Below are 14,594 nucleotides of genomic sequence, written 5' to 3'. Positions count from 1 at the left end.
AACCCTACTTCACCCTCAGCCTCCAGTTCCATCCCTCTCTAGGGTAGATGAACCCATCCCTCCCACTGTAGACTGTTCCTCTTCTTGCTTGGCTGTTCTTCCTTTGGTACCACCCTCTCTTCTTCACGTAAGCATGTGCCACAGACTATCTTTGTCCTGGCCACCCTGACAAGCTGAGACTGTTCCTTTGCCTCATTCTTGCTGCTGAAAAACAAAACTCGGCCCTCATTCAGGCAAGGATTTCAAGAAATCTAAATGTAGGCTGTACTTATCATCAGCTTGGTGGGATGGCACCAAAAATACTTGCCTGGGAAAAGAAAGTGTGTGATAATCCCACCCTGGCTGTCAGCAGAAAAATTTGCAGAAGGGGAGTTTCTCTTGTCTTGATTTCCATAGCCGTAGTAGGGCCTCTACAGATGATTGATCTTTTTTAGCTAGGATGCGCTAACAGCCCTTTTGCCTTGTCCTGAGATAATGGTTACAAAGCGACTGAGCTCAGCAGACTGTATTGCTCCACCCTCAAGAAGCATTAAAGACAGCCCTAAAATTAGACATCAGTTGTTCACCCAGCCTGGCTTCCTCCTCTGAGATGTTGCGGTATCAGCATCTGCTCAACCCGGAAATGGGTGGCTCTTTAGCAACCCAAAACCAAAGGTTGCTTTTTGATGTTTTCTGAACTTATAAACTATTTGACTCTTGTTTGAGCTAATATAAATTGTGTCACTGAATCACCTATGGAAGATGTTTTCAAAGCACAAATGCAGACCTGCCAATCACTAGCACTTAAGTATTATGATGCAGACTCCAGAAGTCCTGAGATTTAAAATCAAAGGAAGGGACAACTTCTGTCATGCTTTCTTAATTTTTCATACTCAGAGGTACACCAAATGTAGTTTTGTTACAAGTGAAATGGATATGGAAAACCGAAGTATCCCAGTTGACCTTGCACCACTCTTGTTCTGTTCCGTTCTTTTTGTCATGTAGTTTCCCACTGAAGGTAGTGGAGACTGGATGAGATAATGCACAAAAGGATATTCTTTACTAGACATGTGGCTACAGAATAAAATTCACTTTTCACTGCTTTCCATGTACATGTGTCCCTGTAAAAGATTAAAAGACCTTACACTGGTTTCTGCTGGTGACACGGGTTCTCTGGTGGCCCATTGTTCTTCAAAATGCATGAGTGCAGTTGGCGTTAGTTGTCAAGTGGCATTTGTGAATTACTTTTTTGTTTCATTTCTAATTGCTTTCTTCTTTTTGTATTTCATCTGTGATATGTGGCAAACTAGTCTCATGGGCTTTTCTCTCACTGATAAGGATATTTTTCCAATTTTGTGTGTGTTGCCTTTATTTTTTCCCTGCATCTTGTGGCAAAAAAGCTTTTTTATAAAGAGAAAATAAGAGTTAATTATGTAGAACCAGCCTTGTCTCATTCTATACTTTATTTAATTTGCAATACTTAAAAATTGCTTCAGATAAATATATTTCCAATATGCATAACCCAACAAAGAATTATAACCAGTGTTTTTTGAAGGAAATGTGTTGGATAGTCTCCTTTCTTTGTAGGTTTTAAAAAAAATACAGATCCTCACAGAAGTAAAAACATTAAACTGAAGATTAATCTTTCATCATTAATGATAAAAGAGACGTTGCTTTAAAATAGAGTTGTAAAAATTAACCTTTACCTTTTGGCTCCACTCAAAACACAGATTGGTATTATTCCCCTCTTGGACAGCTAGAGTCAATATTGTCTAATTCCTGCTGCTCCTATTAAACCTTCCCTTTATTGTTCAATTTAAATAAATCATTTTCAAATAAAACATAAATAAAAATAACTTTTCTAGACAATGAAAAACCCAAAGTGGGTAAACAAAGAGGAGAAGCCAGGGTACTAAGTATTTATCAACAGCAATCTTTAAGTTCCCAAATTTTTAGTAAGATGGATGCTTCCTTGTGTTTAAGAGGTCCTTCACAGGAGTGAGCGGTAGTGCCGTGATGGTGCTCAAGAAGTCAAGGCATCCATTGCAATACTTCCTGTATTTCCTGAAGAGCTGAGCTCCCATCAGCCGAGCCCGGGCTTTGGCTTTTCTGGCCATATGCCCAATTTGCTCCCTCCCTCACCCCGATTTGGGGAAATTACCCATTTGGCTTTTTTTATAGTAGCTTCTGATCTGATCTGGCATACTACACCATCGTAGCTAAGCACTGGTCAATCACACGATCTGCTACTGGAACTGCAGCAAACCCAGCACCTGGAAGCAGGTCACTTGGTGGTGGTGGGGTCTCATACATGGCTCTGGGGCTCTTCTCAGGGCTCTGCAGCAGCTGAGGAAAGTGAGGAGTGCAGCAAACCATTGGAAAGGTTCAGGCAAGCATTTGGTCACATTTATAGGTGAATGAAGCTACTGAAAAGGAACAGCCTCTGTTGAGAATTCCAGATTTGTCAAAAACAAAGCTGTCATGGATTTTTTTTAAACAGAAAAATACGGTTATTCTGGATTGTTATTCCTACTTTTCAGAAACAACACTGCTAGAAAGTACTCTAGTAAATGAGCAATTTCAAGAATGAAATCTCTGTTCACTAGCGTGGTATACCCATTGTAGTGATGGCAGACAGTAAATTGCGATTTGACTGTTAGAAATTAAAGTACTTAAAGTAACGAATAGGCGCCCAGGCTATCCAGGCTTGTTTGAAGAACAACTATAAAAAAGGTAAAAAAAAAAAAAGTTAAAATGCCTAATGAACATTGCTAAGAGGACAGCACCTTCAGGGCTTGGATTTGGACTTGTTGAAATGATGGTAAAAATGGCCAATGAAAATTCTTATTAACACTGTAATGAAATCAAGAATAAAATGTACTATAGAAATATCCATGTGAACGAAAGTCCTTGCAACTGGAGACAATGTGTATATACAATAAGGCAAAAGATGGGTGAAAAAGGCTGTCATAGGTAGTGAAGTTGCTCTTTGCACCTTTGATGTTGTTGCTAAAGAACACCAGTGTCACAGAAATGGGTGACACCTTCAGTATCCTGCAGCCAAGGGAGCAGCAGAAGATCCAAGCTGCAAACCACACCAGCCTGCCGCAGAGTGAGGGGACTATGTAGCAGCAATTAAAAAGACCAGGGGGAATAAGTCGGTAACTAGAACTCATCAGACCCTGAATATTTACAAGAAAATGAGACCTACTTAGAGACAGACTGATGTTTGCTAAATATCTAGAAGTGGGAGATATAAAAGGAGAAGAAACAGGAACCTGGCAGTGCTGTGGTTTGAACCAGATGTTGTTGGAGCTGCTGGTGGCAGTCTGAGAACATGTCCTGCTGCATGCCATGCTCCTCCTCTCGTCTAACATTTGTTACCTAACCTTTCCTCATTAAAAATTCATCATGATTATAAGCTCTGGCACAGATTTCTTACATTGGTCACCTAAAAATGCTGCAGTAGCTCCTGAACTGCTGCTCTCAGAGCACACTGGCTGCATACTGATAAAAGCACATAGCTACTCCATGGGGTACAGGAGCTACCCCTGTGGCTGCTCTATGGGTAGCTACATCTACCTGTTATTGCTGCTCACCGCACAAATCAAGTTGTAGATGAGAAATTTAAATGTTTTTGGAAGGGACTAATGTTCGTGCAGGAGCCCAGATGAATGAGGAGACAGAGCACATGTCTGAACTTTCCTAGGAATGTCATCTTCCCCCAGTTGAAAGTCTGGCTTGCATAGATTAGAGGATTTGGAAAAATTGGATAGGATTTCCAGGTGCTTTACAACCCACTTGGAAAAGCAGCTGGAAACCTCCATACACTGCACAGGTCAACCCCACAGAGCGCAGGCAGCCGGTCGGGAGCATTCAAGGCACTCCGGGTTTACAGCTGTGCATGGTGAGTGTAAATGCACGTTTTTCCACTTGGAAAGGGCAGCGTGGAGACGCGGCAGTCGCTGCGACGAGGTGGCAGGGAGAGGTGGAGATGGCTCTGCTTGTGCTCACAAGGGCTGCGGCCAAGAGCGAGGGGCAGCAGGCGGTCATGGATCTGGGAATGAGGAATTTCAGTGCAGGGCAGTAACGGGGGTGGCGTGCCCTGATACTATGGCAGCGGTATGACCCTCAGTGAGAAACTGAATGTATAAGTGAAGATTTTATTTAGCCCAGTATACAACCACCAGTGAAAAAGAGGATTCTTGTCCAATTGTTATTTTAATGGCCATACAGGGATAACATAAGTCTGGTGTCCAGTCAGAGTGAATACAAGAAACCACACAAAACTAATACAATGCAGCATTAGCAAATGTGAAGTTTTCCTTTTCCGTGATTATCTGGGGCAATTTTCCTTTACGGAAACTTAAAAAATAATTGCTGACAATTTAAAACCTGAGAGCAGGTAGGTGACCTGCATCAGTAGTAACTGATGAAAGCCACAGCTCTGAGAGCTCCTGATTCAAACAATGACATTTTCCATTCTTCACCTCACCTATTACAGTATAACACGGGTATTAAGGAAAAAGCTGAGACCTTAGCACTGACTCTGTCATTTCAGTTTTTCAGTTCATTGCAAATAGGGCTGTGTTGCTCTTAAGTACCCAGCATTTCTATAGTATATTACTATTAGAAACTTACTGCATTTTATTATAGCATTTCCCTAACACAAAGCAATGCTGCCTCAAAAAGTAGTAATTTTCTGTCTGAATGAAAATAAAATGCTGGTGTGCTTGGAATTAGGTATTGCCTAAGCAGAACATCTTGAAAGATGTTCCTTTATAAAGCTGTTGCTTGTTTCTTCCTTTTTTTCCCCTCTCCTGGAGAGTATGAGATTTTCATTACAAGTGGCACATGTTGTAATAAGTCATATCTGCTTTACAAGTATCTGTGCTAACCATACACATGACCCAAGGCGCATTAGTCAGCCAGAAAGAGCTTGTCAAATAAAGCCTGTCTGCAGGAGGACAGAAGATGCTTATTGGAATTCAGTGAGTGTCAGGGGTGGTCCCTGCTGCCACTGCCACTGCTCCTCTGAAGACATGTTAATTAAACAAGATGCAAAGAAAATAAGTCTGTCATGTTCTTGTGGTCAGAATCCAGGGAGAGATAACAGCCGATGACTTAACGGGTTTCCAAAAGCTTTGCTTTGTTTTTGTTTTTAAATAAATTGTTTAATAGATACCAGGTTCCTTGACATTAATCTTGAAGGATAATTTTACTTTCTCCTTTCTACTTGTGTTTAGTTCCTCCTTTGACACATTAGATGTATCAATGGATCAGAAGCTGTTCCCAGTATATCCATCTCTCACAAATGATTGTGACTATGCAGCTCCGGGAGAAAGAGCTTTCTGATCCCATGGGGTTTAAAACAAAAGAGTATGCTCCTACTCAAACTCTGATTAGAATCTCTATAACAGTTAGTTGAAGGCACACACATTTTTCATAGCTAAAATCACTCAGATTTTGATCCACCTGACCAGAGACGAGTTATTGTAATGGAAGCTGATGGTGACACAGTGATCAACAAAGTCCTAGAGTTTCACTGTTAATGTTATGAGCATCCATCAGAATCGATTTGCTGAAGGCTCGCCTGTAAGGATTCAGAGGATATTGCTGTATCTGACTCAAACCGTATCTAATTCTAATTTATCTATTTTATTGCAGGTTCTTATGTGACCCTTAAATCTAGTACCAGTCACAGTGCAAAGAGAAACTTTGTGTTCTATAATTAAAAAATAATTGTATTTTCATTTTTATTTCTCTCTCAAAACTGTAACTTCTCTTTACTATAGTGTATGCAAAACTTTGCCAAAGTGTTCTTTTTCTACAGAGCACACCTTCCCCAAAATAATAAAGAATTTGCCTGTAGCATCAGGCTCCCAAAGGAAGGCTTGGGTAACTTTAAAAATTGCGTTCCTAATATAAAATAACAAAGACTTGCAAGAAATACAAAGTCACGTATAAATGCTGCCTAGTAACTGGGAGCCTATATATACGCACTAAATAAGCCTAACTAGGTTAGAAGATTGCAAAGTCATCAATGACTCTGGTATGTCTACAAATTGATTCACTATTTTAGTAACAAAGCCTGTAATTTGCTTTGGGGGAAGAGAGATAAACAGTCTTTGTGTGGGAGATTAAAATTATAGTAAGTAGCACTTTGGATCTTCTATTTTAATCATCCAGAAAACAGTGAAAAAAGTGCCCTGTAGTGTATCGTGTCATCATTTCTACCACACTTAAAAGCCACATTCCCAGAGCTATTTTTAAAAGCATGAAGCGGAGGAAAATAGAGTCGGGTTTGACGAGAATGCGTGAATAAGGTGGGGAGCTGCATCAGAGAGACCTGATTTTATATCTCCATTTCCTAATCTTTGCAATAAGGATGGAGAGAAGAGTTTGCTTTCCATTTTAGTATTCTTGCTAATGAGTGTTTACCTGCTGAGCATCCCGGTTCCCCCTCAAGGTGCAGGAGGTGCGACCCATCACCTCTGTACTGGGGCTTCTGCCCCGGGGGTATCTCCTGCGAGGGCCTGACTGGGATGGGAGAAGGCACAGGGCCACAGGGAGAACATGCGAAAAGGCTGTGCCAGGACTGAAAGTCCCTCCTGCCCTTCATCCCAGTGCCCTGAGGACCACGTTGGCTTTGCCCCATGGGGACAAGGGAGCAGTGCAGGGGCTTTCCTGGAGCCGGATTGCTGGGTGAAAGAGGGAGAGCAGAGAAGGCATGTTTTTAAATTACCTCCCCTTGCCAGCATGCCCGTTGTCTGTAGGTCTTGCCAAAGTGTGCTTTAAATAGCGTCAGACAGCTTATACAGACTAATGCAATAAGTCTGTGTTGATGTTGGCACTTGAGCTGCTTCGTTTCTAAAGGCTGCTTCATGTTCTCCACCGGCTGAGATGGGAATAACGCAGCCACAACCCTGGCTGCTGGCTTGAAAATATGATGATAGATGGTAAACTGACAGGAGAAATAGGTCAGGAAGATCATCTGCTTGCACAGATATCCTTCATTTTGGGAAGATGAGTCAATACCTTGTGTGAGTCTGCAGCACAGTTAGGGGGGTTTCATGCTCTCTGTCTTTAGGGTCCCAAACTGGGGAAGGAGATGGAAAGCCGGTCTTGGTGGGCTCTGGTGGGGACAGGGCGATCCCTCCTCAGGGGTGTTCAGGACGCCCGGGTCAATGAGTGCATTTCTGGATTATTACAAAGTTTGAAAGGGTCATTTTACTCTAAGAGTTGGATAGAAAAGAGGAGAGAGATATCCCAAAAGGCAACAGACGATCTGTCTCCTGCAAACCTAAGAAATCAGATCAGCTTTGGCCAGGGACCTCGTTACCCTTGTTTAAGTGCAGCAAATCCTGGATTTTTGAAAGTGTGTTCAAATATACATACGTTATTTCTAAGACCATCTGTCTGGGTCACTGTGAACATCTGGCTGCCTTCATTCTAGTGGTGCTACACGTCACCTGATTTTGATACTCAGCTGAATGCTGTGGATGAGATACCTACTACAAGGCCAGCTAAAAGCCACTCCTCCTGCTCTTGGTTTGCTCTCATTGAGCCTGTGGTTGCATATCTAAAATAAGCACTCTGAAAACAGCTTTTCTTTGATCTGTAGTGAAGTGCATCTCTTCCAGTTAGAGTCAAAGGCTACATGTTGTCTTGTAAAACATAAATTGAAGGGTGGCATCAGATTTCTAAGTAATACGGGGGAAGGAAGGCTGAATATACCAACAGGCCATTTGTTATTATTCTAGTGAAGATCTTTTGTTAAGAAGACTGGAGAAACAAACTTATTCCTGCTGATGTTGGTACTCGGTGTTACGTGCATGCCGCAGCAGCAGGATGGTAGAGCCATCTGTTTACAAATCACAATTTTTAACATGGGTTTAATCACTCAACTCAAGACTGCCATAACAAACTATTTACACCTTTGTGTTTGACAGAAACATCTGCTCCTTCCATTCCCTCGTATTCCCTCCCTAATTCCTCAGCATCTCCTCCTAAGAGCTTGTTCTACTACAAATATTTTAAAGCAGATGACTTAGTGTTTGACTTGGTGACTCAGAGCTGGGCGTTTTGTCCTAAAAGGATGTCATTTGTCACTGGCAGCTGTCAGGTTTACCAGATCCTTCTAAAATTCAGTGTCTGAGCTGACTCCAGTATTCTGGCATTGGAGATCTTGCAGAGCACACTAAGATGCCACCCCCTCCCCTTTCCCATGCAGTGCTGATGTTTCACCCTGCTCACTTAATGCTTTAAAAACCTGGGTGTGCTACATTTTGCACGTTTCCCTGCATAGCTGCACACAGCAAATATTCATACAAATACTTGGGTGTCTCTGGGTGCACAAGAGAAGAGGGTCACCCCGTTCACTGCTTTCTGGTCCCTACGGTGAATATTCTCCCAAAGACCCACAGGTGCTTGGGCCACTTGGGGCTTTCAGTGACAACCTGAGTAGCTACTGGCTTCCATAGCTGTCACATCCTGCGCTCGACCAGTTCCATGATTTTCTGAATTTTGTTTTTACAAGTACTTTTCAACAAGCCAGTGGGCATCTAAGACTACAAGCATGTTTCTGCGGAAGAGTTCCTTTAAGCATGTTTGTACAGAATGTGAAGATTGTATAGACCTTATAGTAAGTGCCTGTGTTAAATTCAAAAAACTGTCTATGGGATCTGTCCAAGAAACCTTAAAATTATCTTTGGATTTCATTCTGGGACATGCAACAAGGGGGAATAATTTAGCTTGATTTTTGACCCTCTGGCCTGAAAGATCAACAATTGGACTCTCATTGATACACCTGCATGGACTGACAATCAGCATTTTGATAGTCACTCCTTTCCTTGTATTGCCTTTCCTCCTCTCCTTTTATTGTCTTTAATTTCCTTCTCCTCTACCTAAACTCTGAAAGCAATCTTTTGTTAAAATAGGTAATGATCAGATGACCAGGAATACATGTCTTAGCACTCAGATGGAGTCATCTAGTCCAAGGGCACTCTAGTCTGGCTGCCTCTAAGACCTGATTTAGATCTCTTGGTATTAGTAGTACCAGAGCTTAGTCACACCTGTATCTTGTAACACCACCATTTAAATTATTTTATGTTAACAGTAGTATTATACAGCTCTTTTACTGGAGCTATCACACCTTGTAATATGTGGAACTTCTCTGCAATTTAATGAAAAACAAGTCTGAAGTTTCAACAACTGTCATTTTCTGAGAAAATGAAATATTTTGTCAAAAACTTTGTCCATCAGTTCAGCCCATGACAAGACACTTCAAAGCTCCCTTTTGTGTTTTTCTTGACATTAACTGCTGGTGAGAACAGTGGGATTTGTGCAAACACTTGTGGTGTGATGGCACTGATTCACCACAGATGATCTGGCTGGTTGGGTGAGCAGTGACATTGGCTTGGAGGGAAAACGCGCCTGTGTTTTCACAGCTGCAAGCCAAAATGGCATTCAGTCAAACAACTCAAAAAAAAAAAAATGAAAGCAAAGAAAAATTGCAGGTGGAATGAAGCATAGTGCAAAAAGTAAGACATTTGTATTTCTGGGCTTACCCAGTCTAGCAAGTATTATTCATTTGTGACAGAATCCATGTAGAAACTGAGGAGTTGAAAAGACCAGAAAATATATACTGTATGTGTCTATGTTTGCACCATTCAGTGTCGTTCCACTATGACAGACATGGTAATGGGCCGTATACGTACATCCTCCGTAGCCCTGCTCCCAGCAAAATAAATGCCATCCTTTAAGTAATCAGAACATTTATACTGTAGATCCTTGGTAAGGATACAACAGGAGTTCAGTGCTGTAATGAACATTTGAGCTTTTGAATGCAGAATTTCTTTAAACATTTTGAAGTAAAAATAATTGCTTTCTCATGCCTCAGACCGTTAGTTAGGTTTTTAAAAAATCATCTCTTCTAGATTAATTTATTTCACATTGGACAAAATGTGGGAAATATCACCAAGAAAAATATCTGTTAATAAAATCATCGATTTCATTACATCAAGAATCCCCTGCTTTCTCTGCTGTTTATTAATGCTTTTCTTTTCTAAGCTTTGGCTTCTCCCAGAGTCATCATCAAAGTCTTGAGAAACTTTCTTGTAGCAGAAAGACCCACCTGCCTGGGCTCCCTGGGCTCCCCCCAAAGGCCACTGAAGCAACATGTGGCTTTCAAGTCTTGTTGTTTTTCCAGGTAGGAAATGGGTTAGGATTAGTAACCGTTACGCAGCTCTAGAAAAGCAACAGCTAAAAAAATCCTTCTTCAATAGACTAGTAAGCAAAGGAAAAAAAATAAACCCCAACTTACAGGGATGGATAAAGCCTGGCAAAGAGTTTTTCTGTGAGCAGACATGCTTTCAACTGGGATGCTACAAAGGACCCTCTAGTTTGAACTGTCAGAGTAATGGACCAAACAGTCCAGCCAGAAGGAAGAAAAGAAACAGTGGGACACACGGAAGAGCAGATTTAGGCAGGAACAGAATTGTGACGATACATCAGTGAAATGTAGTAACTTAAAAAGGGATCGCCTATTGAAGGAAAATAGAGGTAAGCCAAATCATGGCAAAATCCTCCATAATCCTCTGTGCTTCCTCATGTCCTGGAAATAAGGGCAGGCACTGCTTATTATATGGTAAAGGCAGGAGATCATGTTTTCTATCACGTTTTTATAATCTTGTGGTGACAGGCAGGGACTGGGAATATGTGTCACAGTCCCAAGGGCACTCATGTCCCTGCCTGCCCCACTGGAGCCTCCCCACACCCTGCCCATGGCCCAGGACCCCATTTCAGCCCAGCTCAGGGCCACCCGCCCCTGCCCCAGCAGTGCTGTAGGGTGCTGGTCTCCAGCCCTGCCACACAGCCCTGTCTGAACAAGAAAATGAGGGCTTTTCCTGGTTCACTGAATGAATTGAACAACTGGCTTCGAGGGAGCCGGGACGTGGTCCATGGCATAGTTCGGTCATCTACGGTATGGTGTAGCAGGTGATCAATTTAGCTCAAAACTAATGAGTTTTTTGAGCATCTTGTTTCCATAATGCATCCTCGTTTTTTTAAAGATGTTCTCTTCAAACAGACACAGCCTCTAGCACTTATTAAATATGTTTTTCCAGTTAATCTCCATTCCATAACATTGCCAATAGTCTCAGAGATGATCCAATATATATTAGTTGCCTTCTTGGTATGACATGGTAGAGGAGTTTTGTAATCTCTCCTGTAATATACCCAAAAGGGGTATGTTTTTCATTGCTGATTGAAATGCTCCCTCAGTGCCAGAAATGCACTCATCAGCATTTCAAGTGATGTATTTATCTGAAGTAGTTTCCTTCTGATAATTTCATTTGATGAATAGAAAATGCAGCTTTCAAATCGCTATAAATCAAGACAAGAATTTTTGGAGAATGTTTATAAAAGCACGATTGGGTCAGATATACTAGCCTTGGTTGCTAGTGGATGTTTTCTTTTCTTTTGATGTTGCCACCTTACAGCAGCCCATTCAAATCCAACATCAACTTATTCACTAGTTCACTACTCAGCAAAAAATACAGCTGTGTTGCTCATGTGAAGAATATGGCCATATAATTCAGCTGGCTTCAGCACACAGGGACCTACATCAAGATTACAGGAAGGCACAACTCTCAAAGCTTTTACCACTGAATTGTCAGCAAGAGGGTTCTGTTTTGTATTTTTCTTTTGCCAGTGGGAGCCAATTATTTAAACGAAGCTCAGTCTCTCTCCCTCCCCATGTTCTCAATGTTTTGGTCTCTCTCCCCGCCATTGCTTCTGCTCTGCTGCATCTCAAAAACCAGCTTCCAGCATTCACCATAGACTTTATTATCCTAAAAGGAGGGAAAATAAACATTTTAGCTTATATGTTTGATATATGCAGCTAAATCTGTGAACTTATTTGAAGTTTCCAGCAAAAAGAAAATGCTTAGGATGGATAATGAGCAATTGAAGACAGTAATCTTACAATATTAAGCTAGAAGTCTGAATTTACAGCCTAGCTTTCTGTAAACACAATTACTGAGATATGCAGGTTGATTTTATTAACTTCCAAAAACCCCAAGGCAGATGAAAACAAAAAGTAAGTGCCATAAATTATTCTAGGATTTTTTTCATTTAAAATGACATAAAAACCCAAGGAGGACCCAGCAACTACTGATAAACTAAACTGTAGAAAATTTTACAATACTTTTGCTAGCTGCTCTGTCAAAATACATTTCAAGTTGCCAGGAAAGACAGACGTTACCCTTCCCACGTACTCTGCTGTGTCTTTTTGTGCTGAAAACCAAAGGAAAAGGTTTCCTAAATTTTCCTTGAATAGAAAGAGCTTCCATAGCAGCACTGTAGAGAAATCAGAGGAGCCCACTGAACTGACACTTTTCATTATGAATTCTTCTCTCTCCAGCCTAGCCCTGTGCTAAAATCATGCCATTTGTTTTCACCACCAACTTGACCATGGACAGGACACCACATACACAGTCTGTCTGTCTGTCTGCGGTGAGGCATGTTTGTATTGTGCTTTTACATATAGCATTTCCGTGCTGCCTTACCACAGGCTGCTAGATGTGGCTGTGATGCCAGCCCAAGGGTTTGCATTGCTCTCTCTGTCTCTGCCAGTTGTCCTGGAGCTCTCTCACAGCAGATCAGAGAAGGGAGATGGTTGCCTGCATCCCTGTGTGGTCAGTGGCTGGTTGGACCTCGGGGCAGGTTGGACTCTTGGCAATGTCTGCCATTCCGTCAGCCCTTCCAGCCCACCTCCACACGCACGCAATGTAGCATCATCTGAATGGGACTTCTGGACTTCAGAATACGACCCCTTCCAAAATTGCAACCATTTCCTGCTGGAGAGCTGGGCAAGGGCTGGGCAATCCCATCGGTGCCAGTAGTGCAAAGGATGCCAGTGCCGTGGGTCTGCCACCACGAGCTGCCTAGGCACATCTCCAGCTCCTGTCCCATCTGCCCTCATGGACCAGAGCAGCGCTGGTGACTGCGTCAGATTAGGGATGCCAGAAAGGCATATTGAGTTAGAGAAGCATCTGGTAATTCACTAGAAACATTCATGCACACGAAAAAGCATTGTTTAGCGCTGCAAACCCTTCTGTGGGTCTGCGTCCTTGCTATGCACTGGCAGTTCCTTCATGAGCCTGGAAATAATTTGTGGGGTTATTTTTGGTAATGTCCCATTGTCTTATTATGCCAAGATTAAATGGGATAACAGATGCAGTAATTAAAAATGAAAAAGTGACAGTTATTTTTGGCTCAAATAGTTACTATTAACTGACATGGTAGATGGGGTTTTAAAGCCAAAAATATATGCAATAGCAGTCAGAATAGCTGTTATTTCCCTGCTGTTTATGAAAGGCTTATGAGTCATGACCTACACCTGGCCAATTGCATACCTTTCTTTCAGATGCTATTTAAATTACATTTCATTTAAATGAAGAGATTGAACTAAGGAAGTATCTGAGGGTTTTTTCAGGCTTTGTCTGACATCAAAAATCAGATGTCTGTATCTAGATTTCCAGAAGAACATATGAGACTAATTAATAAAGCAAAATAAACAGGAGACATACCCCATGCCGACCTGTAAAAAGACCATGTTGCACAATTCTGCATATTTAAAGGCAAATGAAATCTGTATGAATATGCCATTTGCCACCTTTGTTTCTAAAGCGTGCACTCATTTTGAAGTCTTAGTTACTGTTCAAAAAGCTGCGTCAGAGAAACAAGCTGTGAAGAACAGGTGAACACTAACAAAGAAACACAGAAAACAAGAAATGACAATGCCTCGCACTCCTAATATTAAAAAAAATCACAGTCAGGGTGGTGTCTTACTACTAGCTAGCCCTGTGACTCATTTCTCATAGAGTGTATTGGGATCTGATCACAGTCCCTCATTGGTAAGATTCGTGGAGATTTTCAGAGATGAGGACACTGTCAGTACTCAACATATAGTAAGTAACAAAATCTGTTGTTTCTTTCAGTGCACAAAGCTGCTTTGTCTTTTTCTTTGTGTATGATCTAACAGAACCTGGAAGGCATTCAGACATTCTGGTAGATGGCGTGCTTGCCAGTTGGGTATCCTACAATCTGCTTTATTAGTGCTTACTCAGATACTTACCTACCCGCAATCACAACAACATTGTGTATGTGTGCATATATATATATATATATAAAATATTTGTAATTATGTACCTCTCTATATATGCACACATATGTAGTTAATTATTTTAAGGAATTGCAAACTTAAAAACTATTAAAAACTTTAACATTTTAAACTTAATAACTTAAATATGTTAGACTTTAAACATAATTATTTACAATTCATATTTTTTATAACTGTAGGACCAGGTCTATGCCACTTAGGCGCCTGAACTTAGATGCAGATGTCTTCCTTTGGAGGCTAGCAAAGACTGAGGTACTTACTTGATAAGGACTGATTCACTTGAGAGTGAATTGTGGTAGCAAACGAAATGTGCTCAGAATCGTCCTCTGCCTTTGATGTCAACTGATTGGCATCAAGAGACAAGCACTGACTCTCCGTCAGCCACATTCCTTAACCTGCTGGCTCACTCCCTGGCTCTGCTTTGGGCCAC

This window comes from Pelecanus crispus, chromosome 1 (genome assembly GCF_030463565.1).
Source record: "Pelecanus crispus isolate bPelCri1 chromosome 1, bPelCri1.pri, whole genome shotgun sequence".
Lineage (NCBI taxonomy): Eukaryota > Metazoa > Chordata > Aves > Pelecaniformes > Pelecanidae > Pelecanus > Pelecanus crispus.
The sequence above is the reverse complement of the archived record's forward strand: the minus strand, read 5'-3'. Positions refer to the sequence as shown.